General features: G+C 42.2%; 1 protein-coding gene across 2 annotated transcripts in view; it reads left to right on the top strand.

Moving 5' to 3' along the window:
- The first annotated feature begins 2,246 nt into the window (after positions 1–2,246).
- ZBTB20 (zinc finger and BTB domain containing 20) overlaps positions 2,247–23,237 on the top strand; it is a 654,299-nt gene continuing 633,308 nt past the window's right edge. The window contains exons 1-2 of one of the 2 annotated variants that reach the window (XM_075263308.1): positions 2,247–2,362; positions 13,227–13,400. The gene's annotated coding sequence lies outside the window, so the exon portion shown is untranslated. The remainder of the gene's footprint in view (positions 2,363–13,226; positions 13,401–23,237) is intronic. The other variant, XM_075263309.1, reaches the window with a different exon arrangement.

The following is a 23,237-nucleotide window of genomic DNA, read 5'->3' as shown; positions in this document are numbered from 1 at the left end:
TGTATATAATACTACTGGTTTATTACTATATTATTAGCATATCATATTTACACATAAATATATTTCTATAAATAATATTACTGGTTTAATGTATCTTTATTATATATAAAATATAATACACATATAATAGATCAGTAAGATTTCATAAATCTATACACGTATGCATATAATAAATCAGTAGGATGACATACATACTTGTATATCTCTCACTATATATATAATGTTTCTGGTTTATTATATGTATATGTCCCAAATTGTACAGTGCTGTGGAATATGTTGGCGCTATATAATTAAAATTCATTAATTCTACTGATTTATTAAATGTATTTCATGTTTATTTTATTTATATATGCATTTATTTATAATCTTACTGATTACTTCTATCTTTAACATACATAAATATATATAGATATTTATATATAAGTTCCTGATATAGTATATAATATATACAGTATATATATATATATATATATTTTTTTATTTCTGGTTTAATGTATGTATATCATATCAATTTGATTTATACATACACATACATAGTTTTACATACATACTGTATATGTCTCACTGATTTAATATATGTATATTATATCATCTTACATATATATATATATATATATATATATATATATATATATATATATATATAACCATTCTGGTTTATTATATGTATATCATATCTATGATCCCTTAGGTTTATTATATGATTATTAGTACTCTTATTGTGCTCCATGAAATTTATATATGTTATAGTTTATATTCTCTAGCCACAGCCCCAGTGTAATATATATATATATGTACTGTAGTATATTTTATCTAGTTACAAACCCATTATATATAGATTATAATGTATATTCTCTCGTCACACCCTATTCTATTCTCTAGTTCCATCTCAGTGCATGTATTATATACACACTATAGTTTCTCTTGTCACACCCCATTATATATATTATAGTATATTCTCTATTTACACCCCATTATATTATATATATTATAGTATATTCTCTAGTTCCACCTCAGTGTGTGTATTATATATTCACTATAGTATATTTTCTCTCGTCACACTCCATTATATATATATATATATATAGTATATTCTCTGGTGACACCCCATTATATATATACACTATAGTATAATTCTCTAGGTACAGCCCTATCTATGTATATATATATATATATATATATATATATATATATATATATATATACACACTATAGAATATTTTCTCTCGTCACACCCCATTATATATATATTATAGTATATTTTCTCTCGTCACACCCCATTATATATTCTCTAGTTTCACCTCAGTGTATGTACCATATATACACTATAGTATATTCTCTCTCGTCACACCCCAGTTCGTGTATTTTGGACATCTGACTGAGCCGCTTCTCATCCCACAATATTCCTGTCAGGAGTGAGGAGAAAAGCGCGGGAAGCAGTGAGCGGCTGTGTCCTGTGTCAGGCGGACAGTAGGGGGAGCCATGCTCTGTGTGTCCCCTCGGCTCCCCTGACCTCATCCACCTGCCGCGGCTCCCGGCGCCAGACTGCCTCTCCCACCTCCCCGCTGCTCCTGTCAGCCGCCCCTTCCCATAGGTCAACCGCTCTGATGACGTCACTCCACTACAGGCCTCCCATTGGTCCAATCCGCTGTCAGTCACCCCTAGGGGTCATCTAAGTTTACGGGCAGGAAATAAATAAATAAGTCGCCGAAAATTAGAAATGCGTAGAGCATAATAAAAAAACACAGGAGCAGTCTGGGACACACTAACCTGCTAGCCACGTAAAGGGGCGGGGCAGAAGGTGACTGACGTGTCACCGAACCAATGGCTTACTAGAGACACCTAGCAGCTTCAAAGCCAGCTAGTGACGCAGTTCGGAGACACGGGTCTGCACACGTGATGTGGCTGTATGTAAATGGACCACTAGCAGGCTACACTGTCACACGAGCCCGACAAGAAAGTCTCACTCCTGACCAATCCCGAGCAGACACTTTACGGCCCGCCCCCTCAAGGCTAAGCTGCGTCCTAAGCAGCCAATCACAGCCTACCTAGACCTAAACGTGCTACTAGAGACCCAATGAGAAAGGAGGATTTTACTAAGGGAGGCGTGGCTCCAGTGAGGAGTACTCGATTTGTTTTTGGGCGTAGCCTGGACACGCGTGTCGCTCGGCGCCACTCCCTGATTGTCAAGCTGTTCGACCAATCAGAGCGCGAGGTAGCGGCCAGGCAGCCAATGGAGAGCGGCGGCGGGCTGGAAGTGGGCGGGCACACGCTGAGGGGATTTCGGGTGACAGTTGACAGAGGGAATGGAGGATTTGGTGAGCGGGGCAGAGGAGGAGGACAGTGCGGGAGCCGGGCGCAGGTAATGACCGCACAACTGGACGGAACCGGGGCCGGAGGAAGGAGCGCGCCGTGTGAGGGGGAAACACCGCCGCTGACAGGAGGGGTGTGGAGCCGGGAGACCCCTCCTCTCCGTCCTCCCCTCCTCACACAGCCCACTCCCCCCGTGTCCCTACATGACTCCGCTGCCCTCAGCCCTGTCACGGCCAGGCCGCCAGCTGGGGCTCTGCTCTATACAATCTATAGGCTCAGACTGCCAGGAGGCAACTCATAATAATCATGTACTAATAAGAAGTGTATAACTACTGACCTGAGCTCACTACTGTAATACAGAGATAAGTATATAGCTACTGACCTGAGCTCACTACTGTAATACAGAGATAAGTATATAGCTACTGACCTGAGCTCACTACTGTAATACAGAGATAAGTATATAGCTACTGACCTGAGCTCACTACTGTAATACAGAGATAAGTATATAGCTACTGACCTGAGCTCACTACTGTAATACAGAGATAGGTATATAGCTACTGACCTGAGCTCACTACTAGGTATATACTGACCTGAGCACCAGAGATCACTACTCTAATATACTATTACTAATAACTAATAAGAAGTATATAACTACTGACCTGAGCTCACTACTAGGTATACACTGACCTGAGGACTAGAGCTCACTACTATAATATACAAGTACTACTACTAATGTACTAATAATACAGAGATAACTATATAGCTACTGACCTGAGCTCACTACTAGGTATACACTGACCTGAGCACCAGAGATCACTACTCTAATATACTATTACTAATAATGTACTAATAATACAGAGATAGGTATATAACTAATGACCTGAGCTCACTACTAGGTATACACTGACCTGAGCTCACTAGTATAATACAGAGCTAGGTATACACTGACTTGAGCTCACTACTAGGTATATACTGACCTGAGCTCACTAGTATACTACAGAGATAGGTATATAACTACTGACCTGAGCTCACTACTATAATACAGAGATCACTACTCTAATATACTACTACTAATAATGTACTAATAAGAAGTATATAACTACTGACTTGAGCTCACTACTAGGTATACACTGACCTGAGCTCACTACTGTAATACAGAGATAGGTATATACTGACCTGAGCTCTAGAGCGCACTACTATAATATACAAGTACTACTAATGTACTAATAATACAGAGATAAGTATATACTGACCTGAGCATCAGAGATCACTACTATAATACAGAGATAAGTACAGTCCTATGAAAAAGTTTGGGCACCCCTATTAATCTTAATCATTTTTAGTTCTAAATATTTTGGTATTTGCAACAGCCATTTCAGTTTGATATATCTAATAACTGATGGACACAGTAATATTTCAGGATTGAAATGAGGTTTATTGTACTAACAGAAAATGCGCAATATGCATTAAACCAAAATTTGACCGGTGCAAAAGTATGGGCACCTCAACAGGAAAGTGACATTAATATTTAGTAGATCCTCCTTTTGCAAAGATAACAGCCTCTAGTCGCTTCCTGTAGCTTTTAATCAGTTCCTGGATCCTGGATAAAGGTATTTTGGACAAACAATTCAAGTTCAGTTAAGTTAGATGGTGGCCGAGCATGGACAGCCCGCTTCAAATCATCCCACAGATGTTCAATGATATTCAGGTCTGGGGACTGGGATGGCCATTCCAGAACATTGTAATTGTTCCTCTGCATGAATGCCTGAGGATTTGGAGCAGTGTTTTGGATCATTGTCTTGCTGAAATATCCATCCCCGGCGTAACTTCAACTTCGTCACTGATTCTTGAACATTATTCTCAAGAATCTGCTGATACTGAGTGGAATCCATGTGACCCTCAACTTTAACAAGATTCCCGATGCCGGCATTGGCCACACAGCCCCAAAGCATGATGGAACCTCCACCAAATTTTATAGTGGGTAGCATGTGTTTTTCTTGGAATGCTGTTTCTTTTTGGACGCCATGCATAACGCCTTTTTTTATAACCAAACAACTCAATTTTTGTTTCCAAAATGAAGCTGCCTTGTCCAAATGTGCTTTTTCATACCTCAGGCAACTCTATTTGTGGCGTACGTGCAGAAACGGCTTCTTTCTCATCACTCTCCCATACAGCTTCTATTTGTGCAAAGTGCTCTGTATAGTTGACCGATGCACAGTGACACCATCTGCAGCAAGATGATGCTGCAGCTCTTTGGAGGTGGTCTGTGGATTGTCCTTGACTGTTCTCACCATTCTTCTTCTCTGCCTTTCTGATATTTTTCTTGGCCTGCCACTTCTGGGCTTAACAAGAACTGTCCCTGTGGTCTTCCATTTCCTTACTATGTTCCTCACAGTGGAAACTGACAGGTTAAATCTCTGAGACAGCGTTTTGTATCCTTCCCCTGAACAACTATATTGAACAATCTTTGTTTTCAGATCATTTGAGAGTTGTTTTGAGTAGCCCATGATGCCACTCTTCAGAGGAGATTCAAATAGTAGAGCAACTTGCAATTGGCCACCTTAAATACCTTTTCTCATGATTGGATACACCTGGCTATGAAGTTCAAAGCTCACTGAGGTTACAAAACCAATTTTGTGCTTCAGTAAGTCAGTAAAAAGTAGTTAGGAGTATTCAAATCAATAAAATGATAAGGGTGCCCATACTTTTGCATCGGCCAAATTTTGGTTTAATGCATATTGCGCATTTTCTGTTAGTACAATAAACCTCATTTCAATCCTGAAATATTACTGTGTCCATCAGTTATTAGATATATCAAACTGAAATGGCTGCTGCAAACACCAAAATATTTAGAACTAAAAATGATTAAGATTAATAGGGGTGCCCAAACTTTTTCATAGGACTGTATATATCTACTGACCTGAGCACCAGAGATCACTAGTATAATATAGTGTATAATATACTACTAATAATACAGAGATAAGTATATAGCTAAGTACGGTATATAACTACTTACCTGAGCTCACTACTATAATACCAGGATAAGTATAGATCTACTAACCTGAGCACCAGAGATCACTAGTATAACATACTACTACTACTAATGTATAAGAAAAAATATCCTTGTACTGTGTTAGCCAGTGGATATGAAATGAATTTTTTTTTGAGAGAAGTCCTCAGTAGTTGATACCTTTTTTAATGGCAGATATGTCATCTAAATTTTTTAAGTTAGCCATTAAAAAAGGTATCAACTACTGAGGACTTCTCTCAATTTTTTTTCCATACTAATAATGTACTAATAATACAGAGATAGGTATATACTGACCTGAGCACTAGAGATCACTACTATAATACAGAGATAGGTATATACTGACCTGAGCACCAGAGCTCACTACTATAATATACTACTAATACTAATGTACTAATAATACAGAGATAGGTATATACTGACCTGAGCACCAGAGATCACTACTATAATACACTAATAATAATGTACTAATAATACTGAGATAAGTATATAACTACTGACCTGAGCACTAGAGCTCACTACTGTAATACAGAGATAGGTATATATCTACTGACCTGAGCACCAGAGATCACTAGGATAATACAGAGATGGGTATATATCTACTAACCTGAGCACCAGAGATCACTAGTATAATAATAGTGTAGTCATAATACCAGGATAAGTATATAACTACTGACCTGAGCACCAGAGATCACTAGTATAATACACTAATAAGAATGTACTAATAATACAGAGATAAGTGTATAGCTAACTGTACAACTACTGACCTGAGCACCAGAGATCACTAGTACAATATACTACAATTACTACTAATAATAATACAGAGATAGATGTCTGACCAGGTATATAACTACTGACCTGAGCACCAGAGATCACTAGTATAATATACTACAACTACTACTAATAATACAGAGATAGATGTCTGACCAGGTATATAACTACTGACCTGAGCACCAGAGATCACTAGTAGAGATGAGCGAACAGCGTTCGATCAAGTACATATTCAATCGGATATCAGGCTGTTCGAAATGTGCTATTCGAGTCGAACACCAGGTGGTAAACTCATTAAAAATTGGTATCCCCTCCCACCTTCCCTGGCGCATTTTTTGCACCAATAACTGCGCATGGGAGGTGGGACAGGAACTACGACAACGGAGGCATAAAAAAAAATTGGAAAAAGTAATTGGCTGGCTAAATCAGGTGACCTCCAATTTATACGAACAGCGGATTTAATATCCGGTTCATATGAGACTGTGAACTATGTGACTGTGAGACAGGGACAGAAGTACAGGCAGGGTTAGCTAGGGATTACCTTTATTTAGGGGGGAATGTTACTCACCCAGCTCTTTTGGGCTCTATCTGGTCGGGATCCCTGTCAGCTTGCGATATGCGGGAGCTGACTTTTTCCCATAGGAATGTGTTGACCAGCATTGATTGGCCGAATGCCATACAGAAGTACAGCATTCGGCTAATCAACGCTGGTTCTGCCGGAGGCTCATCTGTGAGGAGGTGGAGTCTAAGATCGGACCAGAATGGAGACTGCTGTGGACCGATCTTAGACTCCGCCTCCTCCGGCAGAACCAGTGTTAATTGGCCGAATGCTGTACGGCATTCAGCCAATCAATGCTGGTCAATGTATTCCTATGCCAAGATGTAGCAGTGCTGGCCATGCGCTCAGCTTGACTACTCCGGAGATACAGCCAAGCTGAGTGCACGGCCAGCACTGCTACACCGGAGAACCGCTGAACTCTGCTGCACACTCAGCACTGCTGCATCAGAGTAAAACGAGTATTTATTTCCCATAGACTATAATGGGGTTCGATGTTCGATCGAACAGTTGAGTATTGAGGGGCTACTCAAATCGAGCTTCGAACATTTTACTGTTCACTCATCTCTAATCACTAGTATAATAATGATGTACTCATAATACCAGGATAAGTATATAACTAGTATAGTATTATACTTGGTATTATTATTATATTGCAGGCCCTCCGGTGTATATTATTCACCTGGGTATTATTATTATTGCACTGGCCCTCAGGTGTGTCTTATTCTCTTTATTATTATTATTAGTATTATCATTACAGCGCCGGTCCTCAGGTGTGTATTATTCACCTTGCTATTATTATTATTACCGTATATATTCGAGTATAAGCCGAATTTTTAAGCACAGTTTTTGTGCTGAAAAAGCCCCCCTCGGCTTATACTCGAGTCAAGCAAAATAAAAATAAAAAAAAATGGGGGGGGGGGGGGTCTATGACCAGCCACAATAGTAATAGTAATAAAAGTTCTAAATCTCTCCTTTCCCTAGAATACATATAAAAGTAGGAAATTACTGTGAAACATGTACACATTAGGTATCTCTGTGTCTGACAGTGTCCGGTCTACTAAATATAGGGTATCTGCAGTGCTCCTGTTCTGTTGGGAAGGGGTTAATAGGAGCACTGCAGATACCCTATATACAGCCAGGCTGAATTCCAAGTGGGGGGGGGGGGAAAAACCCAGTCCTCAAGCTCAGGGAAGGGGCAGACAGACAGACAGACAACCAAAACACCTCCTCCCCTTCCCCGCCAACTACTGCACCCAAAAACCATTTTAATTTTTGAAATTTCCCAATAGCTGCTGAATCCCCCCCCCCCGGCTTATACTCCAGTTAATACATTTTCCCAGTTTTTTGTGGTAAAATTAGCGGGGTCGGCTTATACTCAAGTATATAGGGTACGATATTGCAGGCCTTCGGGTGTATATTATTCACCTGGGTATTATTATTATTAGTGCATTGGCCCTCAGGTGTGTTTTATCCTCTTTGATATTATTATTAGTAGTAGTATTATCATTACAGCGCCGGTCCTCAGGTGTGTATTATTCACCTTGATATTATTATTATAGTGCAGGCTTTCACGTGTGTATTATTCACCTTGATATTATTATTATTATTAGTAGTAGTAGTATTATCATTGCAGCGCTGGTCCTCAGGTGTGTATTATTCTCCTGGGTATTATTATTATTATTATTATAGTGCAGGTCTTCGGGTGTGTATTATTCACCTTGCTATTAATACTATTATTATAGTGCAGGTCTTTGGGTGTGTATTATTCACCTTGATATTATTATTATAGTGCAGGCCTTCGGGTGTGTATTATTCACCTTGCTATTATTATTATTGCCCTGCAGGTCGTCCTGCGTACATTACTATTATTCCGCAGCGTGTTGTCTTTGTGTGCACTATTGTTAGTGCAGTGATTTAGGCGAAGTCCACCATGTGGTCAGTAATATTAGTAATATAATAATATAATGCATTGATCTGTCCGTGCAGTGATCAGCCCCTGTGGACACAAACCCCGCACAGCCCAATGATAATAATCATAATTATAATGTATGATAATAAGGATGATATTAGGGCACATTATTCATATCAGTTACAAGGACACGTATTACCGTGTGCCATCAAGTCTCTGACCTAAATACACTTTATTTTTATTTATTTTTTATGATGATGATGATGCTGTGGGGGTGGACGGTGCATATTATTATCATTAGTATTATTACCTGCCCAACAGGATATCACAAGGGCATTCAGCCTTCTGTACTATTGTGTTATTGACCTCACCATCACCATTATCATCACCAAAAGGTGAAAGCAGTGTTATAATACATATTATATCTGGTCACAGTGCCTGCCATGTATATGTGTGTATATATAGTACTGAGTATGTATATCTATATTATACCATGCTAGGTTTAGGCAGGTGTGGGGAAGGGTTAATCAGTTCTAAAGATGAGTGAGTACTATTGTATGCTCCTGTCTCGAATAGCACGTCCCATAGGAATGAATGGATGCAGCCGGCACGCAGGGGGTTAAGCGGCCGGACACTAGCAAACTCTGCGTGCCGGCCGCTTCCATTCATTCCTATGGGTGCGTGCTTCGAATAGTACTCGTCCATCTCTTTATAATCACTTATTTTTATCTATTAGCAAAATGAATCCAATCCATATGTTGTGTGACTATGACTACGACTACAAGAAAACCCTTTTAGGTTAAGGCCCCGCGTACTACAACACAGTTAAAAAAAAAAAAAAAAAAAAAAAAGTTTCAGAAAAAATCGCAGTGAAAGTGTCTTGTTTTATCTCTGCAGCATTTCTCACTGAGTTTTTGCCGCCTTTTCTTTGCACTCTTTCTTCCCCTATTAATTATAGGGGCGACTATTAAAGAATGCAAAGAGTTGGAGTTGGTGGAAGCTTTGATACCCCCTGCAGACAAGAGCCCCCTCTAGAAAGAACGTGGGTCCCTTCATGTCCTTTTGGGGCAGTCTGTTTAAGGCCTCACAGCCTTTCTGATACATAAAATAGACTTTATGTAGTTATTATTTTAGACTGAGACCAATATTCGCCATGGACCCCTGTATCCCCCCCTCCTCATTGCACAGGGTATCTTATATCCTCCATACAGTTCTAGTATTAACCTCTCCGCACCGCTATCGATAGACTTCCGAGCCGTACACTCACACAGTTAATGAATGATAATTGTCCCTGTAATAATCCTCTCCAGCGCACATTATACATCATCTATATTTATATTCGCCGATGCTCGTGGACTAAGAAGGGAACGTTTCATCTGCTAACACTCCATTGTCGTGGACGCTGCTGCCCGCCATTTACTATTACTATACTTCTCTACAATTTTGTTTTCTTTTGTCATCCTCTCAGGCCTTCCCCCGTCTGAGCGGTTAGATTAGGAATTACGTGCTGCGCACACAGCACTCGCGGTGTTCCATCTTCCAGAAACTACATTAGTGTATGTGTCTATCTGTATACATACTTATTCATAAAAAATACCGCCTCCAGAGACTAATGTGAGATTGCTGTAAATCTCCCCTTATAGCTCTGTCTCTGGCAGATCGGTAAAGGATTACAGGTGCGGTCTGGTCAGACATTGGGTCCTAGCACAAAAAGGGTGTAAAAGTGCTTCCTCCATTACCTTATAAAATTGTTTCTCAGAGGCTACTTTTGGGTAGTGTAGCTCTTGATGAGAGATCATTGATTAGTAGACATGCCTCTACAATGCACTTGAAGATATTTTGCCCAGCTGAGGGGGAACATCATTGGACTGAGAGAAGCAGGATAGTCATCTTCATGAATTGGCATCATCTTGGGTGTTCTGCTTTAGCTGTTGGGGGTGTTGAGGCAGTGGTTATGGGGGGGGGGGGGCACACACCAGTAGAGAGGATTGAGTTTGATTCTCCGACCAGCAAGTGCTTTCACAGTTTCCTTGTCCACCATCCAGACACGTGGGAGGGAGAGGGGATTTCATTACACCCCCTCTCCAGGCACTTAGCAGCAGAAGGATATTTGATGTCACGCTGCCCGTTACATGTCCTGCCATTGATAGTCAGACATCATTGCCTATGTTTGCAGTGTAGTTGTGATCGAGATCCCTGGACTGTACAGACTGGACTGTATCATTTACAATGATGGATCCAGGATCTAGGTTGATGGAGGCTTTGTGGTGATAGCCTATGCTATGGAGCGACACACTGCCCCCTGCTGGTGTGATGATGTGAGGAACCATTACACAGGACAGTCGGTCCCCCTCTAGTAGTGATACGGGGGCACTAAAGGCTCAGCGACTTGTTCAGGACGTCCTGACACTGTCACATGCATTGTCTCTTAGGGCAGGGCAGACAACCTGGGTTCAGGAAGATAATGCTCACCCTCATACACAAGGTCTCCATCAGGTTACAACATTTCCTGGTCCTCCACAGTCACCAGATTTATCACCATTTATCTGGCTAGGATACAGCTATACCTACACAATGCACATCAATACTGACACTTCCTCGCCATCCGTGAGGTTATTAATGCTTATCAGAGGATTCTTCTACTTCATTGAGATTGTCTTCTCGCAGCTCCCTTTACTATTGCCGACCAATGATGCCCCAGATGTGCTCAAAGGGAGACAAGTCTGGAAGATCTGCTGGTCATGGTAACAAGTTTAGGCTACACAGTAGTACCAGCACCATGTGGCCTGGAGATGTCCTGGGACCCATTGGAGAAATGGCTGCACCACTGGACCACCAACCATATCAATGTAACGCCGAGCACTTAGTGGGGCCCGAATACTGTACGTTATTGTAGTCACTAGCAAGGATTAAATCACCAAGGACATACAATGTTATATTTCCAAAAAATAGTTAAAAAAAAAAAGAAAGAGAAATGTATTGTTATCAATAGCAGGTATGTAGTAAGTGCACAAAGCCCCTGCAGGGGTGCAGGCGCACATATATACATTTACCACATACGTCCCTGCCTCCTTTTTAGTATTTTCGGAGGACCGAATCCGAGCTTGGCTTTTGCCACCCATTATAGCAGCGAGGAACAACTAGAGCCATTTTGGCAGAGTCAGAGAGATGTGAGGAGGTTGCACAATGCAAGCTGTTCACAGCTCTCAATTTGTCAGTATCTGCAGAGATTTGGGAGGATCAGATATGAAAGGGATCACATGTTGTCTTTCAGCTAATTTTTCTTTTTTCTGCTGTAATATGTGCGCTTTTATCAACCTCCACCCTCCTCAGCACCACTCAGAGCCATTCAATCTCAGTCCGTCGCCTCCAGTCCAACAAGCCGATGCCAAAAAAATGTTGCTTTGATGAAATGTTTCCTTTCTAATTGATGTATTTTAATATTGGAAATTTTAAATCATTACAATGTATTGTTGTTAAATTTGTAAATGCTGATAACGGGTTTTCCCACAATTTAGATACTGGTGTTAGAGTAGTTCAATCTACAGTATAGGTCAGGTTGGTCATCAGTATTAGGTAGGTGAGGTCTGATACCCAGGACTTCCACTAGGCAGCTCATAATCCAAAATATCTCTGCCAGTGAAGCTACACAGTGGGCGGAGCTGTGTACCTCCAACTCCACCCACTGTGCCTATCCTACATCCTGCAATTTTCATTCTGGCCACTAGGCTTAATACTTAGACTGGCACCAATTCTGATAGGATTACAATAGAAGATAACACCTGCTGTGTCACAGTTTATCTCCTCGCCCTCCTTGCACTGAGCATGGCTAGAAGACTCTCGGATAGGGTTGACTCCATGCTGTTTCTGCCTGTAGTAATGACTATGCTGTAAAGCATATCGCTAAATGCTGTTGACGGAGCTGAAGCAGAAGCTCAGGCAAGATGGCTGCCCCCAAAATCATGTATGCAGAATAGAATTTTAAGAATTTATGGTCAGAAAATAAAAACTAATTGTAAAGAAAGTGATATATTTCACAATCTAGTTTTAATAAATCTAAACATTGGTGACTCCAGCTGTGTCTCCTGTCTGAAATTTTTAAAGTGATGGCGGGAAAGAGAAGTTGGTTGTGTCGAGGCTGTTGTGAGACCAACAACCCATCCAGCAAATACGCTTATTAATTGATGACCTGTATTTAGGATACATTATTAATTGGGAAGGGGTCTGACAGCGGAACCCTCTGCCTATCAGGTCATGGAAGAGACTGCAGTGTACAGGTGAGCGCTTCAGCCTCTTCACAGAAAACTATGCACAGCGCCATACATTGTATAGTGGCTGTGCTTGGTATTGCATCTCAGCCCCATCCAATTGAATAGGATTGAGCTGTGATCTGACCATGTGATCCACGAACATGTCACCAGCCGAACTCCGCAAGCGCTGCTCCTGTTTCAACAACTGCTCTGTGGGGGTCTTGTACAAAGTCTTATATATCGGGTGGACTTTAGTACATATAGCAGGTCTGTACTGGTTACATTGTCCGCTCTGTTCTGTTTGTTTGCAGCTACAATTAGAACTACGGTAGGAGAAGTTTTATCTGAGGGCTATCTCTACGCTCCTTCTCTGCTAATGGTCTTTCTGTTCTTCAGTCTGTTCTAGATCCATCCTCCACGGCTTGGCGTCTGAGAAAGCATCTCCCAGACTTGGATTATGCATCAAGCATCCTCCTTGTGAATACCTTCTTCGCATCATTTTAACAAGTTCATGTCCTTGTGGTGTCTGTGAGGATCAATTACTGTGACTTCCCGCTGGTCTCCGTTCAGGTATCAGTGTTTTATACTTCATTTATCTTTATTTTATCTCCGATGTACTAGTGAGATATGGTTAGTTTTATTACAGGGAACTCCAGTCTGAATGATCTTCTTAGAGATCACAGATAAATCTGGTGAAGTCTGTGATCTTGGACACCGCTGCTTTATAGACACTCCAACTCCTTTGGAACTGCTGCTAATTTCTGAGCGCTGCCAAAGGACTTCAACATCTCTATAAAGCTATAACAACCAACTGCGCCTAAAACCTATTTCATGTGCCTTCTGTTACCCCGACCTACCCAAGGGCGAGGTAGCCGGGTCCCCACTATGTGAGGGTTTGTATAGTCATGGCCAAAGGAAGCACACCAGCGCCTTTCTGAGGTAGACGTTGATCAGTTCACCTCGGGTGCAGCAAGGATCAACAACTGCAACTCGTCAGGAAGTTCTCTAAATGCTCAGCAACCTTTCACTGCATGGGAGCAGCGGTCCTGAGGCAAGACATAGCGAGGGGGTGCGTGGTTAGCTCCTACTTCTCAGGCACATCTTAGGTTCACTCAGTTGCCTTTGGATACACTTAGGGCTCAATCTTGGCATGGATGAGTAACTGCCTTGGTTGTAATAGAGCACAGGATGGAGGATTTTGCCAGACCTTCCCACCCAGTATGACTGCAAGGTGTCAGGCCGTAGCATGTGAAGGCTAAAAAGAACAACACCCATGGCACAAGCAATAGGTTCAACTTGGTTCTCCCTGTTTGGTTGGAATCATCACGCTTCCCTCTTTCCAGAAAGTGCCAGATCAAAGAAGCTGCAATGACCCATTTAACGGGGTTATCCAGGAACATGATACCAAGCTCCACTTCCTACTCTCTGGAAGTGACATCACATCTGTCACATGGTCAAGTGGCCATGTTACAACTTAGCGCCTGAATTGGTCATGTGACCAACAGATGTGATGTCACTAGCCTGAGAAGTGGAAGTGGAGCCCAGTAACATATTCCTGATCTATAATACAGTGGAATAAGTCATCAGCATATACGCGGTAGTCACCAGTCTAATACACACTATACAGATCACAGTAAGACTTACACATGGACTAAGCAGTTACACAAACCCACTTTGAGTAAGGACCCAATAACGTCTCTCACCTTAGGCTCCCACGGCCTTACAGAGCCCCTTCATTCTCATGATCCAGACTTTATTAATGGGATCTTCTCCACTGTATCGGTGCGATATCAGATCAGACTGGATTTCTCCATCAGATCAACATCAGCTCTTGGTGTCTTTGCGAATGTTGTTTTTCCAGAATGTCTCCTCATTGAGCCGATAGACTTTGGATGTCTTGATGTGACTGTTTGCCTCCATCTTGTTGCTGCCACTTGTGCTCATGTTCTTCTCTTCTGTGTTTTTTGGTCATGGACAGTAAATCTAGTGCTATGACTAAGGGACTACCGATTCCGAAATGCATAAGCCTATCTAGATGCAGTATGTAGTGTGTTTTTGTGCATATTTTTTTGTCAATTTTTGTGTTGTTGTGTTTTTTTTTGTTTTTTTTTTGTTTTTTAATTTTCTTTCCTTTTGGCATTTTTTTTGATATTTTTCATGATTTATGTGTTTTCTAATTAAAAGTTATGTTTTAGTATATTTTTTCTGACCAAAAAAAAAAATTTTGGTGCTGGAACTTTTTTACTTTTGAGTTGTTTCATCAGGCTTCTGATTGGCACGTCGTTGTCGTTCATCATTTTTGATATATATGCTATTTTGTCATATTTTTTGCTTATTTTGGGCTGTGATTTTAACTATTTCTGTGATACTAGTAAATAATATACTTAATATCGCCAATCTTCCCTTCATGGTCCCAATAGATGATTATGTTTATGTTTAGTTTGGTCAAGTATCTTCTTGCTTCCCTTCCTTGGACTATAACATACTGTTATGATCTATAAAGCTGATCATATGTAACTTTCTGGAAATCCAAACTACAAACCTGTGCAGAATCTGAAGAATGAGAGCTTAATGTGGTTACCAGGCTAAAATCTCGATGATCTATCCTAAGGATAAGTAGTTTGTGCACTAGAGGCGGGCCTTCAGGCCCTGGAGCACTAGTCTTGCTGACCCCTGCCATCCCCTGCCTGCGCCCCCCTGTGCAGTGACAACTGATCCGCCCACTGCTGTGACATCAGTACAAGTAGGACCGCCCCCGATGCACCACCTGCTTAATTTTCATAGCACATCCGAGTTGTTTTTGTCCAAATCTACAAAAGTAACATACATAGCAATGGTGTGCTAAAAACCCTTTCGTTATTTTCAGGTTTGGTATATTTTAATAAAGTTGGGCAAAATCAATACAACTTGTCAGTTCAATCTGTATGGGGGGGAAGGGGAGCTCCGAGAGACTGGGAAATTGTCGAATATAGTGCTTTGGCACAAATACTTTACAGGAAAACCAAAGGTGGGAATCCAGGAACTGAGTTACATAGAATTAACTGGATATTAATAATTAAGGAATTCCTTATAAGTAGAGAAGGGGATGAAAGGGAAAAGCAGCTAGACGGAAATTTCAGCATGTTACAGCAGCCTAGTAATACAGGTACAGGATAATACACAGTAATATATTACAGGACACACATAAGCTGAGAAGATATACTAGGAGTCCATAGCAGCTAAGGAACAGAAGAAAGAAAGAAGAAAGACTTCAGGATCACATAGTTCTCTGTGCGGAGTGTCTTCGCTTGGTCTGATGTAGATTATACAGCCTGGTCGTGGTTGGATTTGCTTCATTGATTTTTTATTTTTTATTTTTATTTTTTTTGACATCCCAAGACTTTTTTTCCCATCACACCACCCCTTTAAGCTTACATTTCCAGAAGTATATGTGGAGAGATGTGTTGTCCTCAGCGATATTGGCCCTGGCTATCGATAAATCTCCTTTATTCTTACACTAGGGCGCCATGTCTTTCCAGGGCTTTGGAGGTTTTTTTTGTCTACAAGGTGCTGTAGTTGTGACAAGTAGTTTATAGAGATTATTATTATTCATAGTCACAATATAAAATTATAGTCTTGCAATATTGATCTAGTTATGGACGTGCCAGTGCGTGCTAAAGATTGTCCAGATCAGTCTGATGTAAAATATCGACATTGACTGTAAAGCCTGAAGCAATACAGATCATGGAAAACAATACAATCTTATTTACAAAAAGTCATGTATATTAACTTATTCCAGACAGTTGAATTCTATACCGTTATATTAGGACTATTCACCTTTACAGTTGTATCCTCTGTAACCTCCCCTGGAGTCAGGCAATACTTCTGTCCGGGATGGAAGACTCCAATGTGGCTTTTATAGATCCTAACTAAAGGTTTGAAGTCATTTTTTTTAGGTAGCCTCAGCTAAAAATGAATAGAGCGAATGTAAAAAGTAGGGAGTGAATGAAAGGGAATGTGACTGCTGGATCAGACTACACACAGTTTGCTTGTCATCTGCTGCCACAGAGACACATAGTCTGTATAGGACATGTAGACACAAAATGATAGAACATTTTTAGTATTAGCAGCTCTGTTTTCCTGAGAGATGAAGCAGTTACGAAAATCATTGTCGGTGGGGGTAGTCATGGCTCAAAGGGATCCTATCACTCAGACATGTTTTTTTCTAAGTACCACATCGGAATAGCCTTAAGAAAGGCTATTCGTCTCCTACCTTTCGTCGTCTTCTCCGCGCCGCCGTTCGCCTACAATCCTGGTTCTTGTCAGTATGCTAATGAGCTCTCTTGCAGCACTGGGGGCGGGCCCCAGCGCTCAGACAGCACTGTGGGAGTCCCCAATGCTGCGAGAGAACTCTCTGCAGCGCCGCCTCCTGTTCTTCAGCCTCTTCTTTTGGCGGTGGCTTGTAACTTCTCAGGCCTTGGGCAGAGCAGACTGTGCATGCCCACAGGCCACGAGAAAATGGCTGTTTCCAATACTGTGCTGTCTGAGCGCTGAGACCCGCCCCCAGTGCTGCAAGAGAGCTCATTAGCATACCAAGAACCGGGATTGTAGGCGAACGGCGGGACAGAGAAGACGACGAAAGGTAGGAGACGAATAGCCTTTCTTAAGGTTATTCCGACGTGGTACTTAGAAAAAATCATGTCTGTGTGATAGGATCCCTTTAAAGTGATGGATTTTCCACTATTGGCAAGAACTTGACCAAATTGGTGCTGGTCACATCTATACATTTATATAGTATAGTAGATGAGGCTGGATTAAGACATGGGTCCATCAAGTCCATCCTATAACTCTACAATCCCTACAGTGTTCATCCAGAAGAAAGAAAAACCCCACATGAGACTGAGGTCAATTGCCCCATGTCAGGTGAAAAAATTCCTTCCTGACTCCAAATCCAACAATTAGTATAAAACCCAGGATCACACAAAACGCTCACGGGGCGGACACTTTACAAACCCATTCACTTGAATGGGTTTGAAAACGGACTACCGGGTTTCCGTCTCCTGTCCAGTTTCTCGGGCAGAAGACGGAAACCCAAAAGCGGAGACCGGGCGCTATAATCCGTAATATTTTTCTGTTCCATTACTACATTGTGTGGCAGTGACCTCTATCACCTCACCGCTCTTACCGTAAAGAATTCCCTAGATTTGCCAGATCCAAAAATCAACCAACATAAGAAGACAAGAATATCTGGGCTTACTCATGTTGTCTCAGAGCAAGAATATTTATTAGCATCCACAAACACTACACGTTTCGGGGTGGGGACACATCTCTATCAAGTGTATCCAGTGCAGTATAATGACCCGTCAATAAGGGGCTAATACGTTACCATAGAACAAACCATCCATAGATTGTGTGATCTGCCTACGTTGTGCCGTACGTGACTACGCTGTGTTCCACTCGCTGCTGTTTCCTTTGAGCTATTAGCAAAGAATCTCCGTCTATGATGCTGGCGAAATGTTCTCTCGTCTGGACGTAGAGCCTGCATGGCTGGACCAAGTCCTTTAAGTACATCATATCAGTTGTATTACTAGAGAGTGTGATGGATGTGAGTAAGAAGTCCTGGTGCTCTATCCTATATACTGTACCATGTTACCAGTCTAGGGCCTGTATTCTGACGATAACATTGTACTCTAAGAATCTTTGGAGATTGATCCTAACAGAATGTTGCTGAAAAAGTTCCTATGTCAGGGGTTTGGCTTAAAAAGTCCAGGTTTTTCTCCTTTACCTCTATGAATTCTGTGTAAATGAGCTTTTACTGCCTAGTTGTAGATGGAGAGATGATAGAGAGGAAGTTAAGGACACGGTCAGCATTCCGGCTGAAGACTCAACAAGCAAACTTTACCAAAGAGAGTCATTTTATAAATAGGAGAAAGGTCAGCGCTACAATCACAACGGGCAGGAAGCGGAGAAGCAGATGAAACACATTTCACAATGTCCAGCGACGCCGAGGAGAAGGTTATACGTGAGTCACACACAGGCAGTGTATATACATACGAGCAGATCAGGGCCGGAGGACTCTCCCAAATCTGCAGATACTTTGTAATGTAGGAGAAATACGATCACAAGTCATTGTATAATCTGCAGTAAAACATACACGGAGATTTTACCAACCCCCTGTAGTAGAATGGAGTATGTCCATGTGGAATCCGCGATCTAGCAATACAAAGTCAATCCAGAGAAAAATTGGAACCCATTAAGTGCAAAACATAAGGATTCTGTGTTACCAAGTCCTAACAAGGTCAAATCTGCTGCGTGAACGCGCCCTTATTATCATCTATATGTAAATGCTGTCACATTGACTATAGCAGAGCGAGCACGCAGGTGTTCCTAAGATTTCTAATAGCAAGTACAGTTGAACTGCTGCACATGCCGATATCGCTGTATTTCGTGGGGCTGATCTGTATGTGTTCACACATCGCGGTTTGGGCACAAGTTCTGCACAGAAATTATTGCAAGAATGGACATGCGTATTTTTTTCCTGCCACAGTTTTCCATTAGGCTGCATTCACACGGAGTAAACGCTGGCGTTTTTTGTGTGTTTTTTGCACATAGCGCCGCGTTTACGCCGCGTAGCGTCGCGTTAACGCCGCGTATACGCCGCGTTAACGCCGGGCAACGCCACCGCTAAATAGCGCGGCGTTAACGCGGCGTATACGCGGCGTTAACGCGGCGTATACGCGGCGTTAACGCGACGCTACGCGGCGTAAACGCGGCGCTATGTGCAAAAAACACACAAAAACCGCCAGCGTTTACTCCGTGTGAATGCAGCCTTAGAGAGACACATAGCGCAGATTCTGATAGTGAAATGTGCAGAAATCCATGGAAATTGCTTGAACTTCCTCAACGGCTTCTGTTTGTATGGACGTACTGTACATGTGCAGAGCCCTGGGTAATCTGTTATAGATAGGGGTTGTCTGCTTAGTACGAGCCCTCTTTCATGTGACGGCATATTGGTAAATTCAGCATGACTTGCTAATATGGAGTGGGGTGTTTGGAAACCTCACCCAGGAGGAGAGGGTCGAGAGTTGGTTGGGGACTTGGCTTCCTTGTTTTATAAAAATGTGAATATATCAAGGTAACAAAGAAAACCCTGAGATCAGTGGACTTGATCTAAAGGTCCGCCAGCCTCCGTGCACTCACATGGCCGACTAATCCAAGTTAGACTTCACCTGTGCACTTGCACTTGGGGTTAGGAGACAATTCTCGACTATAGTAAAAATAAACCCTTGAAAGGGATTTCTCGGATGTGCATATTGCTGACTTATTTTAAGGACATCGATATGTGGTGGGTGGAGACCTCACCAGTCAGCTTTATGAGAGCGCCTCCCTGTGCTGATGACATCACGTTCCTTGGTCATATGGTACAGCAGCAGCTCAGTCCCATGCAAGGTTAATAGGTACTGAACTGCAATACTTACACTATGAGCCATGCTGTCCTTGGTATTCTCACCCAAACCCTGCAGCCTCTTCATCCCCAGTGTCGGACCCCACAATCACAAATTAATGACCTATCCTACGGGCAGGCCATCCATATACAAGACCCTGGAAGTTGTTTCTGTTGTCTTTTTACTTCTACATTGTAACAATCGCGGTCATGGCTATTCTCGGTTACAATAAATTTGCATTGTGTTCTCTTACAACTTCTTTACGTTTTCTCTTCTTGTGAAAATCAACAGTCTGTCGCCTTGTATACAGCGATATTTTATTTCTAGGTCTATTTTGGGATGCAGAATCTAAGGCCAGGATGAATTTACGGCCTACGCGACTCTAACCTCTAGAAGGAAAATAGAAGAATCCTACAGCAACCATAGGACTGAATCAACACATTTACCCCGGCTTGGAAATGTTTATCCGAGAAGAGTAAAAATGTTCCCGTCGGCATGCAGATTATTTCCAGCCTCGCCGCCTTGGTGTGCCCCTGCCTCGCTAGGTAAAATACTTCATTAAAACTGAATTACAGTTTACTTTCGGAGGAGAAGCATGGTTAATATTTCAGGATATTGAACACCAAACCTCTGTTAATCTTTAAGTAATGCATTTACTTAGCTGACATATAAGCTCCAATGGGACGCCCAGTCACTAAACATGACGATCAGAGAACCATAGGAAGAGCTGGTAATAGTGTATAGCATGCACTCAGTCCCGGGCCGGCAGCAGAAGGGTTAAGGTCTTTTTGACGTGTGTGTGTGTGTGTGTGTGTGTGCGCGCGCTTCAGAAAATCCTCTCAGATAAGTGAATCTTTGTTAATGTATGTATTTCCTCTGGTAATTCAGGTCAGCGTTTTAGAGTCCTCATGTAACCTTTTAAGTGCCTTACGTACATACAGCAAAGCACTTCACTTCAGAAGCGTGCGGAGATCTCACATATATTGTTTCTGACGCTTCCCTGTCAATTGCCGCTTCGCTGGCGAGCCGTCCTTATAATGGAGTCGTCCCTTAAACAGTCAAGATGATTGTTTTAAAAGCAATAGAGACAGAAGGATTGTTTAGCCTGCAATCTGCATAGGATAGAACCATTCGCCGTCATTATAAAAATCGCTATTTGGAGGTTCTCGGCACATCGTCGATATAATTGCAGCGGTATTATATAAAGGACCGCATCACTTGCAGCCAACGTGTGAAACATTACAGATTTTTCTCATGGGGGAAGACCTGGGTCCACCATGTCGGCAGGGACTTACAGTGTGAAATGGTGCAGAGCAAATGATAAAAATAGCGGCAAGTGGTTTAGGAAGACGGTCATACCGCAAGCTGCTGTGCATTCCCGCCATAAGTACCTTTTTATGGTTTTATATTCTTGGTGTGAGGCATTCTTTTGTTCTCTGTAGGATCATATTAATATCAGTGGAAGCGCCCCCTCCATATTTAGTAATCCTTGTCCTTAAATGCCTCTAAGCTTCGGACAGTATGTCCATAGACAGAAAAGACATATCCTAGGGGTATGTTCACATAGCTGCAACTGAAAAATCTGCTTCATTCATTTGATTAGGGTTATTTGGCGGCAAGTCCATGGATTTATGGAAGCCCCATTCAGAAATTTCTGCAACATCTGCTGCGTGTGAATTCATCCCATCCCTGCAGGTCAGTACGACTTGACTTCACATAAACAGACAATGCATCCCATGAGCGGTGGCCTCCTGAAGGATGGCATTGTGTATAACCCCTGTAAAGTCAGCAGCCACAAAGACTCGCCTCTGTGTTTTATCGCGTATTTCAGCAGACGCTAGTAGAGGATAGAAATTGAGTCCTCCGCCGTCACTCTAAATGACCCTTCCAGGATTGTAACTTATGATTCCTATATGTAGTTAATGTCCTGGAGACAGGGCTGTGCCTTCAGTACATGGCTTTGACAACTTGTAAAACTAAAATCCTGCAGGGTCAGTGGATTGTGGACCTACTTTGCCACTAAATGGATTTGACTTTGGGCCACCTCTGAGGGTGTTGTCTAAGCACCTTTAATGCTAATCACCCTTTAACCCCTATATAAGTATCTGGATTCCACTGTGGGGAGACTACCAGGTCACTACCCCCTAAGGTGAATCCAGTGTTGATAGCAGTTGTCCCACTGGATAGAGCAATTCAAGTTCGAAGCTCCAGGAATTAGGCAAGAGAATGATCAGATACAAGTAGGTCAATCGGGGAAGGTAGAAAGGTTCAGAGGTCAAGTATAAGCAGATGACCATAAAGGCAGAAAGGTTCAGAGGTCAGGTACAAGCAGGTGATCAGGGGAAGGCAGCAAGGTTCAGAGGTCAGGTACAAGCAGGTGACCAGGGAAGGCAGCAAGGTTCAGAGGTCAGGTACAAGCAGATGACCAGGGAAGGCAGCAAGGTTCAGAGGTCAGATACAAGCAGGTGACCAGGGAAGGCAGAAAAGTTCAGAGGCCACATACAAGCAGGTGACCAAGGAAGGCAGCAAGGTTCAGAGGTCAAGTACAAGCAGGTGACCAGGGAAGGCAGGTTCAGTGGTCAGGTACAAGCAGGTGACCAGGGAAGGCAGCAAGGTTCAGAGGTCAAGTACAAGCAGGTGACCAGGGAAGGCAGAAAGGTTCAGAGGTCAGGTACAAGCAGGTGACTAGGGAAGGCAGCAAGGTTCAGAGGTCAAGTACAAGCAGGTGACCAGGGAAGGCAGAAAGGTTCAGAGGTCAGGTACAAGCAGGTGACTAGGGAAGGCAGCAAGGTTCAGAGGTCAGATACAAGCAGTTGATCAAGGTAACTAGCAAGGTTCAGAGGTCGACAGAGGTAACAGGCAGGACAGGTACAGCAGACAGATACATGGTCAGGAACAAGCCAAATCACAGGACAGGTGTAGCAGATTGTAAATATATTGCTCAGGAGCAAGGCAGAGGTCTGAGCACACATAAATAGATAAT

This window comes from Leptodactylus fuscus, chromosome 2 (genome assembly GCF_031893055.1).
Source record: "Leptodactylus fuscus isolate aLepFus1 chromosome 2, aLepFus1.hap2, whole genome shotgun sequence".
Lineage (NCBI taxonomy): Eukaryota > Metazoa > Chordata > Amphibia > Anura > Leptodactylidae > Leptodactylus > Leptodactylus fuscus.
The sequence above is the reverse complement of the archived record's forward strand: the minus strand, read 5'-3'. Positions and strand labels throughout refer to the sequence as shown.